This window comes from Podarcis melisellensis (assembly GCF_964234715.1).
Source record: "Podarcis melisellensis genome assembly, chromosome: 1".
In the NCBI taxonomy this organism is placed as follows: domain Eukaryota; kingdom Metazoa; phylum Chordata; class Lepidosauria; order Squamata; family Lacertidae; genus Podarcis; species Podarcis melisellensis.
In genome coordinates this window covers 125,979,638-125,992,125 of record NC_138528.1, presented here as the reverse complement: position 1 = coordinate 125,992,125, position 12,488 = coordinate 125,979,638, and positions in this window count along the sequence as shown.

Sequence of the window (12,488 nt, the reverse complement as noted above, 5' to 3'; positions counted from 1 at the left end):
TCCTTTGAGGAAACGACTTGGCTCTGTGCTCCTTCGCTCGGGTAATGTCGGAAATTACTTCTTCCCGTGAAGCTAAAAATAGTGTTTTCTGCCTGTTTCAAAGCCCCTGTTCTAAAAGTACTTGTTTGTGGGCTGGAAGCGATGAGGTCTCAAGGTGATATGTATCCTGAGGCCTTGTGCTTGAGAAAGAAAGAAAGAAAGAAAGAAAGAAAGAAAGAAAGAAAGAAAGAAAGAAAGAAAGAAAGAAAGAAAGAAAGAAAGAGCTGTGATGCCAGTCTGATGTAATAGTTACATTTTTTTAGACTTGGAGACCAGGGTTCACAGTCCCTCTCTGCTCTGCAGTGACACTGAGCTAGACATTATCTCTCAGTCTAAACTGCACCATAGGTCATTGTGAGGATAAAATGGGAGGGGGAAAGTACATATATCCCAACATTTCTCCTGTAAAAATAAGGACATCCTATGCCATCCTAATAATATTTATACCACGTCCATCTGACTGAGCTGCCCCAACCACCCTGGTAGTCTTCCAACCTATATAAAGACATAATAAAACATTAAACATTGAACAACTTCCCTCTATAGGGCTGCCTTCAAATGTATTCTAAAGGCTGTATAGTTGTTTATCTCCTTGGCTTGGGGGTTGCATAACTTCACACCTTCCAACATTTCTCTGATAAAAATAGGGATGCCCTAAGGAAAAGCGGGACATTCCGGGATCAAATCCGAAACTGGGATGGCTTCTGTAAATCCGGGTCTGTCTCTGGAAAATAGGGACACTTGGAAAGTCTGAAAGCATTGTGTTGTCTCACGTTCCTAAACAAAAGGAGTAATATACAGTGGTACCTCGGGTTAAGTACTTAATTTGTTCCGGAGGTCCGTTCTTAACCTGAAACTGTTCTTAACCTGAAGCACCACTTTAGCTAATGGGGCCTCCTGCTGCCGCCGCGCCACCGCCGCACGATTTCAGTTCTCATCTTGAAGCAAAGTTCTTAACCCAAGGTACTATTTCTGGGTTAGCGGAGTCTGTAACCTGAAGCATCTGTAACCCGAGGTACCACTGTAAATGTAATTATTAGTGGCCTGAGTGTTGTATTTACACCAGGAAAGCCTATCTTCACCATCTCCCCACTCAGCCATGAAGCTCACTGGGAAGTCACTGTTCTTGCACAGGCTAAGGCCCAGGGGTCAGATCCAGCCCAATCGCCTTCTAAGTCCGGCCCGCAGAGGGTCTGGGAATCAGCGTGTTTTTACATGAGTAGAAGGTGTGCTTTTATTTAAAAAGCATCTCTGGGGTATTTGTGGGGCATAGGAATTCATTCATTTCCCCCCAAAAAATATAGTCCGACCACCCACAAGGTCTGTGGAATAGCGGACCAGCCCCCTGCTGAAAAGGTTTGCTGACCCCTGGGCTAACCTATTAGTTATTCATATTATTTATTCAACTGCCCAGTATCCAAAGGGTGTTTAGAGCGTGCTCTCCACTTCATGCAATTTCACTGGAGCATGTGGGGGCCTGTAATGTAACCCCTGTGTAAGTGGGGGGGCACCTGTTTACTGGAAGAGAGGCAAGAGAGACTAATACGAAAACAGTTAATAGCTAAACACTGGCTTAAACTTATAATGCATGCTTTAGGAACTTTTTAATGGTAAAACTATATGAAGTTGGAGGGATTTGAATTGCATACCCCAGAACAAGAATGTTCTGAAAACCAAACAGAATACATAGGAAGGTCAGAAACAATGATAATACTAGGGAATTAGTTTCCCTGTCCAAACCCCCCCCCCAGACCTACCAGAGAAGATAAATCTAGATATTTTCCGACTAAATTGTTTGTCAGGTTCTTCTCTAGTTCTCCTGATCTTACTCATACTCACCGAAAGCAGTGTAATCATCCAGTTAATCATACTACCAGTATTTTAAACTGGGTCTCTGCAATGGCCTATTCATTTCTTTCCTTGAGATAAACGGTAGAAAGTGTAGTGCTAAAAAGGTTGGGTGCCACCCTCAATCACTGCCAAGCGGTCGCAAAATTCCAGGGCAGTTCTAGGCTCTCACCCAGGGTTTGTGTTCCCCTGGAGAAATTAGGGACAATGGAAGGTAGTGTCATAAACAATATATGGTTTATTTTTCACTTATGTACAACCTTTAGTCCTCCATGGAGGGGCACATAGCAGCAGCACCCCAAAATGCACCAGCCTATCCCTACAGTTGCCTATATTAGTCTTCCAGGCGCATACAAGCAAGGTTCCTTCTCCACTTCCTGGTCTTGTCTCTCCTCCTTCTCCTGTTCCTAAAACCCTTTGTTGTTGTTGTTTAGTCATTTAGTCGTGTCCGACTCTTCGTGACCCCATGGACCAGAGCACGCCAGGCACTCCTGTCTTCCACTGCCTCCCACAGTTTGGTCAAACTCATGGTAGTAGCTTCGAGAACACTGTCCAACCATCTCGTCCTCTGTCGTCCCCTTCTCCTTGTGCCCTCCATCTTTCCCAACATCAGGGTCTTTTCCAGGGAGTCTTCCCTTCTCATGAGGTAGCCAAAGTCTTGGAACCTCAGCTTCACGATCTGTCCTTCCAGTGAGCCCTCAGGGCTGATTTCCTTCAGAATGGAGAGGTTTGATCTTCTTGCAGTCCATGGGACTCTCAAGAGTCTCCTCCAGCACCATAATTCAAAAGCATCAATTCTTCGGCGATCAGCCTTCTTTATGGTCCAGCTCTCACTTCCATACATCACTACTGGGAAAACCATAGCTTTAACTTTATGGACCTTTGTTGGCAAGGTGATGTCTCTGCTTTTTAAGATGCTGTCTAGGCCTGTCATTGCCCTTCTCCCAAGAAGCAGGCGTCTTTTAATTTCGTGGCTGCTGTCACCATCTGCAGTGATCATTGAGCCCAAGAAAGTAAAATCTCTCACTGCCTCCATTTCTTCCCCTTCTATTTGCCAGGAGGTGATGGGACTAGTGGCCATGATCTTCGTTTTTTTGATGTTGAGTCCTAAAACCCAACCCTCCTTTATTCATTTGCTTTCTGATACCCAGCTCTTTTGATGCTTTGATGTACTCATGGTTCATCCCCATGAGTTCGCCCAACAAAGGAATTTGCCCAACTTCATCAACACTTGTTGATTAGAATAATAGAATCTCAGAATCATAGAATTGTAGAGTTGGAAGGGACCCATAGAGTCATCAAGTCCAGGAATCTCAGCTAAAGTATCCATGACAGTTTAAAAACCTCCAAGGACAGGAGAGTTCACAACTTCCCAAGGGAAACAGTTCCACTGTTGAACAGCTCTTACTAAAAGCTGCTACACACTTAGGACCCTTTCCTGGGTTCTGTAACTCTTCATGTGCTACTTGCCGGTGCTCAGAAGTAGGTCTCCACACCTGTTCCTGTGAGTTCCGGCTGAAAAAAGGCCCTGGCTGTGTTTCACTTTGCAGGTTGTTTTGTAAAACTGAATTAGATAGGCTTGCCTTTAAATGCGAACTGAACAGGATCCATCTTCCATCCCCAGCTATCATCACCGTGCATGACATTCTGCACACTGCTGCCTGCACATAAATGCTTTCTGTGGAGAAGCAGTCTAACATGTGAAATGGCACTGGGAGCGTCTACAAAAAGAAGCAGATTTAAGGATTGGACACACCAGAAATTCCTTGAGATGGAAATGTGTGGATTGGTCACTAGCTTCTTCAGAGCATTCCCAGCTGAGGCAAGAGCCTCCTCAGAGATTTCTGTTATAGCCCATTTGGAGATTTCGGGTTTTGTCTGAGATGGAGCTGTCAGAATGCATGGTGGCCAAAACTTTGTGTAGGTGAATTGGCAAACAGGCACCGGTGTTTTCGCAACGCTTGCTGCCTTTTACTATCGAAGGTTTGCTGCCTGCTAACCTGGTGCTTCTGCTGGGTTAGAAATGGCAAAACTTATCCACCCACCCACTCCATATAATAGTAAGCCCCAGCTGCCAAAAGTGCTGAGAAATGTCATTTCCCAATCAGTTCTGCTATAAAGATAAAGGTAAAGGGACCCCTGACCATTAGGTCCAGTCGTGACCGACTCTGGGGTTGCGGCGCTCATCTCACTTTATTGGCCGAGGGAGCCGGTGTACGGCTTCTGGGTCATGTGGCCAGCATGACTAAGCCGCTTCTGGCAAACCAGAGCAGCGCACAGAAACGCTGTTTACCTTCCCGCTGGAGTGGTACCTATTTATCTACTTGTGCTTTGACGTGCTTTCGAACTACTAGGTTGGCAGGCACAGGGACCAAGCAACGGGAGCTCACCCCATTGCGGGGATTTGAACCGCCGACCTTCTGATCGGCAAGTCCTAGGCTCTGTGGTTTAACCCACAGTGCCACCCGCATCCCAGTCCTGCTATAGCAACACCAAATGTCATGCACCAGTAAACAGGTGAGAGGAGGCTGGAGATGGATAAGAGAGTGTGGCAGAGGGGAAAAGTGACCTGGAGACACACCAAAGACTGGAAAGGAGGCAGGGGTGGACCTTGGTAACATGGTGCCCTGTGTGAGGCCAGCATTTGACGCCCAGCCCTTGTGCCGCCTTCCCGGGTAAGCAAGGTGCTGGACTTTGAGAAGGAGGAGTGAGGGCTCTGGAAGGGTCCCAGAGCCCTCCCACCTCCTTCCCAAAGTTGGGCAAGCACTAACAAGGATGGATGGGGGCTAACAGATTGAGGTTGAATCCTGACAAGACAGAAGTACTGTTCTTGGGGGACAGGAGGTGAGTGAGTGTGGAGGACTCCCTGGTCCTGAATGGGGTAAATGTGCCCCTGAAGGACCAGGTGCGCAGCCTGGGAGTCATTCTGGACTCACAGCTGTCCATGGAGGAACAGGTGAATTCAATGTCCAGGGCAGCTGTTTACCAGCTGAGACTACTGCAATGCGCTCTATGTGGGGCTACCTTTGAAGGTGACCCGGAAACTACAACTAATCCAGAATGCGGCAACTAGACTGGTGACTAGGAGCGGCTGCTGAGACCATATAACACCAGTCTTGAAAAACCTACACTGGCTCCCAGTACGTTTCCAAGCACAATTCAAAGTGTTGGTGCTGACCTTTAAAGCCCTAAACAGCCTCAGTCCAGTATACCTGAAGGAGCATCTCCACCTCCATCATTCTGCCCGGACACTGAGGTCCAGCTCCAAGGACCTTCTGGCAGTTTCCTCACTACAAGAAGCCAGGTTACAGGCAGAGGGTCTTCTCAGTAGTGGCACCCACCCTGTGGAACGCCCTCTCATCAGATGTCAAAGAGAAAAATAACTACCAAACTTTTAGAAGACATCTGAAGGTAGCCCTGTTTAGGGAAGCTTTTAATATTTAATAGGTTATTGTATTTTAGTGTTTTGTTGGAAGCCGCCCAGAGTGGCTGGAGGGACCCAGCCAAATGGGTGGGGTATAAATAATAAATTATTCTTATTATTCTTATTTGAGAAGGAAGAAAGAGGGCTCTAGGACCCTGCCAGAGCCCTCACACCTCCTTCTCAAAGCTCAGCGCTTACTAGGTTTTGGGGAGCTAGCTAAACTTGGCTCCTGTGCCCTTTGTGGGGGGGGATTGGTTGCACTGCCCTAAATCAGCCTCTGATGGTGGAACTGGGATTCTTCTCCACTCAGGCTGAAATCCTAGCTAGATAATAATTCAGTGGGGGTTAGTGTGTATTATCTTTTCCTCCTTTTTGAGTCGCTGAGGTTCATAGAATCATAGAGTTGGAAGAGACCACAAGGGCCATCGAGTCCAACCCCCTGCCAAGCAGGTTCGTCTTCTAAGCTGCAGAATCTTTGCACCTTAGATATGGCCCAGATGGTTTCTTAGACCTGCCATATCAGCCGTAGCTCTGCACATCTTGGCAGCAATTTGCACGGTGCAATGATGTTATTCGCAGCATGTCAAAGTCAAGGTTTCATGTGGGAAGCCGATGATGCTGTCATGGTTTGGGGAATATATTCTGTTTCATCACTGTTAGCCACAGCATTCTATATGCAAATAAGGCAAGTGGGGGGAAAGGTAAAAGGAGCCTCATCTCTGCTCAGAGATCTTGAAAACATGTTTGTGGTTTTCTCCGGGAACTTGTTTTGTGGTGCCCTCTAGGGGCCTAGAACCTGATATTTTTGCTTTCTGGTCCACAGCACAACACAGCTCTGGCCATGTAGGTTCTCCTATATGCTCTGTGATGCTCTGTGCTAGGTTTGGGTTGCACACATGTGCCTGAATATACCGCTTGATATTTCTGGATAGGAAATTACCTTGCAATCTGGAAATGTAAACAGTAGGATTTGAATCGTCCTCCAGAGGTTTTGAGATCGGATTCCGAAGCATCGTGAAGAGGACTTTACGTGGAAATGTGTAGGGTGTACCAATTCCTCCATTAGTTATCACGTTGCATTGCACAATGTAACAAGCTGGTGGAACTTACACCAACTGAAGTTAAGTAAAAGGTAAAGGGACCCCTGACCATTAGGTCCAGTCATGACCGACTCTGGGGTTGCGGAGCCCGTCTCGCTTTATTGGCCAAGGGAGCCGGCGTACAGCTTCCGGGTCATGTGGCCAGCATGACTAAGCCACTTCTGGTAAACCAGAGCAGCGCACAGAAACGCCGTTTACCTTCCCACCGGAGCGGTACCTATTTATCTACTTGCACTTTGACGTGCTTTCAGACTGCTAGGTTGGCAGGAGCAGGGACCAAGCAACGGGAGCTCACCCCGTCACGGGGATTCGAACCGCCGACCTTCTGATCGGCAAGTCCTAGGCTCTGTGGTTTAACCCACAGCACCACCCACGTCCCAACTGAAGTTAAGTTGGTGCAATTTAAGCCTATTCCAAACTTCAACTAGGAGCAGGGTGGCGGCCGGCTGAGCTGGTCCGAGCCTGGCAGAAGGGAAACAAGGCTTTAAAATAGAGTTTGACCTCAGCCACCCCTTTTTCTGGTGCACGTTTCTTGGGGTTGCCACATCACATGACCAAGCTGAATGGAGTCCAGTATAAAGGCCCCTCACTCAGCCTGATTCCTTCCCCCACTGCTCCCCTTCTTCTCTCCTGAATTGCCCAGTTTCTGCTGGTGTAAGATCTGCAGGTTGGAGGAACTTTCTCCAACATATCTCTGGCCGAGCCGGGATACGGGACTTATATTGGCATAGCTCAGCTGCACCAGGAATTAGCCAGATGAGCCAGAGGTCCACTGGATCCTGACGCACTCATCCTGGTGGATCTTGGATGGATCCCGGTGGATCAAATTTACCCTTGTGATGTATTCTATACAGCTTTACAATTAAGATCACCAGATGATTCACCGAAAGAAAGAAAAGATCAGCAAGGCAATTAAGACCTATCTGAGAATGTTAACCACTTAATCATCAGAAAATGCTTTACTATTAAGGGTGGACGGATCAGACTTACGCACAAGTCCATCCCATTTGCTCCTCATCCTGTGATTTTAAACAAAACTACTCTGCATCAGGGGGACGTGGGTGGTGCTGTGGGTTAAACCACAGAGCCTAGGACTTGCCGATCAGAAGGTCGGCGGTTCGAATCCCTGGGGTGGGGTAAGCTCCCATTGCTCAGTCCCTGCTCCTGCCAACCTAGCAGTTCAAAAAGCATGTCAAAGTGCAAGTAGATAAATAGGTACCACTCCAGCGGGAAGGTAAACAACGTTTCCGTGTGCTGCTCTGGTTCGCCAGAAGCGGCTTAGTCATGCTGGCCACATGACCTGGAAGCTGTATGCCGGCTCCCTCGGCCAATAAAGCGAGATGAGCACTGCAACCCCAGAGTCGGTCACAACTGGACCTAATGGTCAGGGGTCCCTTTACCTTTCCTATACTCTGCATCAGAGCACAGTTTTAATGCATTTAATCCTAAAATATGCATTTTGTATGCATTTTAACCTAAATATGTAAAGTTCACGATAAATCCCAAGAATGAATGGCATATGTCCCATCACGACAATCCCCAGTGTTGCCCGGCAGTTGCAAGAGAAAAATCTTCTCAGTGGTTTCCTTTTACTGTTCTTCTCAATGCAATTTAAAAAAAAAAAATCAGTTTGCAAAGGGAATTTGAAAAGAATTATTCCAGAGCATCAAGATAAGGCATGTGAATATACTGTTGCATATTGACAGGTTAATTCATCTTCTTGGAATAAATTAAGGCTGATGATTGCAATTCTAAAAGCACACCAAGAGGCACATAGTTATGGGAGGGTGGGGAAAATGCCAGATGGAAAACATAATTATTTTCACGTTGGCTTCATTCCCTCCTTATGCAGTTACCAGTATCTGCCACTAAGGGGTGCTGCTGATCTGCATTTTCCCCTTTTAATGGAAAAAGGATAGCTGTCAGGAGGGTGGAGGGAACCTTATAACAAAAGCTGCACAGAGAGAAATGGTTAAAGCATATTTTTAATCAACAGCTCGTAAAAAGTGGGATAAAGTAATTCTAAAGATACTTTGGCATCCTTTTTGTGGGTAGGACTAAATGAATGGGTTGGGGTGGTTGCCTGTCCAGTACAAATGAGAAACCATAATAATGGGATCGTTGTCACTTAACGCAGCCTAATGAAGTGGGAAGGATAACTCATGGCTTTGCCAGTCCCAGCTGCTGAAAGCCAGCCATCTTGTGTGTGAGAGAGACTGTAAGAACAAGTGGGGCCTGACATCTCAAAAGAGTGTGTCCACATCTTAAAAAGTCAGAACCAATGGAACACAGCAACTATTGACCAGTTGCTAAAAATCCATTGGGGGGGTCAAGGTAAAGGACCCCTGGACGGTTAAGTCGAGCCAAAGGTGACTATGGGGCTACAACGCTCATCTTGCTTTCAAGCCAAGGGAGCTGATGTTTGTCCACAGACAGCTTTCCAGGTCATGTGGCCAGCATGACTAAACCACTTCTGGTGCAACGGGACACCATGATGGAAACCAGAGTGCACAAAAACGCCGTTTACCTTCCCGCCACAGTGGTACCTGTTTATCTACTTGCACTGGTGTGCTTTCAAACTGCTAGGTTGGCAGGAGCTGGGACAGAGCAACTGGAGCTCAATCCGTCGCAGGGGTTTGAATCGCCAACCTTCAAATCGACAAGCCCAAGAGGCTCAGTGGTTTAGACCACAGTGCCACCCCCGTCCCTATTTGGGGTAAGGTAGTAGGAAAGGCCATAGTGGTGTTTCTGGAAGAAACTGATGATCTAGATCCATTTCAATCTTGGTTCAGGCCCAGGTATGGGACTGAATCAGAAAACCTTTATTAGGAGAGAGGCCGGTGAATGCAAATCTGCTTGTTTCATTTGATCTCACAGAGGCTTTTTGATATAAACTGACCGTAGTATCCTGCCGATAGGACTCGGAGATGGAAAATACTCTGGAAACCGTAGTATCCTGCCGATAGGACTCGGAGATGGAAACCTCTGTTGCCTTTTCATGAGGAAGCTTCAGGAGTAAACCCTGAGGAAAAATCCATACCTGCTGCCTTGCAGGACATCTTCAAGAGAAAAAGAGAAGAAGAAGAAGAGTTTGGATTTGATATCCCGCTTTATCACTACCCTAAAGAGTCTTAACTGGGGGATGCAGGTGGCACTGTGGGTTAAACCGCAGAGCCTAGGACTTGCTGATCAGAAGGTCGGCAGTTCGAATCCCCATGATGGGGTGAGCTCCCTTTGCTCGGTCCCAGCTCCTGCCCACCTAGCAGTTCAAAAGCACATCAAAGTGCAAGTAGATAAATAGGTACCGCTCCAGCGGAAAGGTAAACGGTGTTTCCGTGTGCTGCTCTGGTTCACCAGAAGCAGCTTAGTCATGCTGGCCACATGACCCAGAAGCTGTATGCTAGCTCCTTCGGCCAATAAAGTGAGATGAGCGCCGCAACCCCAGAGTCGGCCACAACTGGACCTAATGGTCAGGGGTCCCTTTACCTTTACCTTTACTGTAGCAGTTACAGTAGATAATTACCAGTAAATGAGCAAGTTAAATGAATTGGGATATGCAGAAGACAATAAAAATAAATAAATTTAGGGAACCGCCGAAAGAGGGAGAATGGAAGCCAAATTTTGAAATGTTAAATTGATTGTAAAACAAATGAAATGTATAAACACGCTGATTCCCAGACTGTCCGTGGGCTGGATTTAGAAGGTGATTGGGCTGAATCCGGCCCCCGGGCCTTAGTTTGCCTACCCATGCTCTAAGCGGTTTATAGAAAAACAATAAAGCCATAGCAGCAATCCTATCGACTTGGCCGACCCACATTGCCTTCCGGGGACAGGGTTGCAGTATTTGCCTTCCAGCTGCCTAGGTATGGGCCAGACTGTAAGAGAAGCTGGGAGAAACAAAACACAGCGTCAAAGAGCAGGCAATTTCTCTGCAAACAGTTTGCAAGTGGTCAGAGCTTCACAGCCTCCCTTTCCTGGGAGGCTGTTTGTGAAATAATCAACTGAGGGGTCAGAGGAAGATTCGTTACCCATGAAGCCTATACAGTGGTACCTTGGGTTACATACGCTTCAGGTTACATACGCTTCAGGTTACATACGCTTCAGGTTACAGACTCTGCTAACCCAGAAAGTGCTTCAGGTTAAGAACTTTGCTTCAGGATAAGTACAGAAATCGTGCTCCGGCGGTGCAGCAGCAGCAGGAGGCCCCATTAGCTAAAGTGGTGCTTCAGGTTAAGAACAGTTTCAGGTTAAATACAGACCTCTGGAACGAATTAAGTACTTAACCCGAGGTACCACTGTATTCCCGAGTTGTCAGTGTGGAGTAGTGGTTAAGAGCAGTGGACTCGTAATCTGGGGAACCGGGTTCAATTCCCCGCTCTTCCACATGCAGCTGCTGGGTGACCTTCGGCTAGTCACACTTCTCTGAAGTCTCTCAGCCCCACTCGCCTCACAGAGTGTTTGTTGTGGGGGAGGAAGGGAAAGGAGGTTGTGAGCCGCTTTGAGACTCCTTAAGGGGAGTGAAAAGCGGGATATCAAATCCAAACTCTTCTTCTTCTTCTTCTTCAACGTTCCTGGAGAATTATACAAAGAAGTCAAAATCAAAAGTGAGGGGAGGCCATTCTTTTGAGAGCCACTGGGCATCTCTGGATTCTGGCGCAATGCTTGCCGTTAAACTCAGGCACAAATGGAAAGAGAAAGCCTTGAGAAGGGGTTCTGTTGTGAGGATCAGTGAGCAGGATTCAGCCTGTGGCACTCATGCTCAGGCTGCATTTGTGATTCAGCCTGTGGCACTCATGCTCAGGCTGCCATCTCCTAATGAGCTGTTTCTTGGCTCTGTGCTCATCGCGGTCAAGTCATTCAGCCTTAGTCATAGCTCCATTATACGCCTCAGAAGAAGCCATTCACTAAATCCTGCCGTCTAAGTGGTCTGAGCACGGCTGCCTGCGAATTTTAACTGGCCCCCAAGACATGGCGTAAAGTGGATGCTTATATTCTCCATTAAATTGCATTGAGGGGAGGCGAGGATAGATTCTTTGACTAAACAGGACACTTATCTATGCCCAGGGTGTTTGAATAGGGGCTTTAAAATGTGAGCGGCGAGCCAAGGAGCCTCCGGTGCAAATTCTGCCGCAGCCACTAAGTCCCTCGGCCAGCCACGGTTTCATATGCGAAACGGAGAAGACAGCAACACTGACCTACTTTCCAGGGTTTGCTGTGTGTTATGCAGCAGTCTGATTGGTCCTAGAACAATAGGATCCAGAATGCAGCAGTCTGATTGGTCCTAAAACAATAGGATTCAGAATGCAGCAGTCTGATTGGTCCTAGAACAATAGGATCCAGAATTCAGCAGTCTGATTGGTCCTAGAACAATAGGATCCAGAATGCAGCAGTCTGACTGGTCCTAGAACAGTAGGATTCAGAATGCAGCAGTATTATTGGTCCACAGGAGCCACCCAATCCAGCTCCAGATAGAAGTGAATCCGCAACTTGATTGGCCTACAGGGAATCCCGGAATTAGCCAATCGTGTGGGGCCCATTGTGTAAATAATGTATATAAAGCAGACATTCTGGGGGAACATCCATTCCTCTTCACCACCATGAGCTGAATAAAGAGCATGAAATCCACTCTCGACTCCGAGTATTGTTCAGATGGTTCTGTTGTGACTTTGATTACATGTGTGTATTTTTGGTCTGTGTGGAAGCTGCCCAGAGTGGCTGGGGAAACCCAGCCAGATGGGCAGGGTACAATGAATATATTATTATTATTATTATTATTATTATTATTATTATTATTATTATTATTTATTACTACATTTCTGTGCTCACCCCACTTATCCAAAAGGTGAGGTGCAGTGCTTGTCTAGATCTAACAACAAAGCTTTGCTGGAGGCTTACATCCTTTGGCAAAGGAAGAGGACTGCGGGGGGAGCGTACCGCCCCCGGGCAGCGTGATCCCAGTGGGGTGCTATTGCGGCTGCCCCCTGCCCGCGCTGGGTGCCACGCCCCCAGGACATGTGCCACGCCCCTGTGGGTAGCACACCATGCCCTCAGGATGTACCCCAGCCCCGCCCCACCTG